The sequence below is a fragment of the Pteropus vampyrus genome, unplaced genomic scaffold, assembly GCF_000151845.1.
Source record: "Pteropus vampyrus isolate Shadow unplaced genomic scaffold, Pvam_2.0 Scaffold1013, whole genome shotgun sequence".
NCBI lineage: Eukaryota > Metazoa > Chordata > Mammalia > Chiroptera > Pteropodidae > Pteropus > Pteropus vampyrus.
The window spans coordinates 30,629-30,999 of record NW_011889794.1 but is presented as its reverse complement, the minus strand read 5'-3'; positions in this window follow the sequence as shown (position 1 = coordinate 30,999).

Below are 371 nucleotides of genomic sequence, written 5' to 3'. Positions count from 1 at the left end.
GTTTAATGCCACAGACCCTGATTGTGTTCACAACTTTTTTCAGGTAGGAAGATGTTTGAACGCATCTCAGTCACTGGAGTCCAGACTAGAATTCAATCCTTATTATGTCAGAGAACCCCAATATTAAAGGAAAGTCTCCAGAAAGCTCGGTTCTTCCTTCAGTGACAATAGTGGTGTATTTACCAATAAAGTTAATCACTGTGGGCCCAATGTGGGATGGATAATAGACTTTGGAGTCCACTAAGGTAGGAAGGGAAAAAAATGTTTATACTAACAGTTTAGTTCTCAATGTTAAAAATAAAACAAGTTTAACATTAGACTAAATAAGGAAAAAGAAACAACAACTTATCACAGATTCAGAAGATGACAGC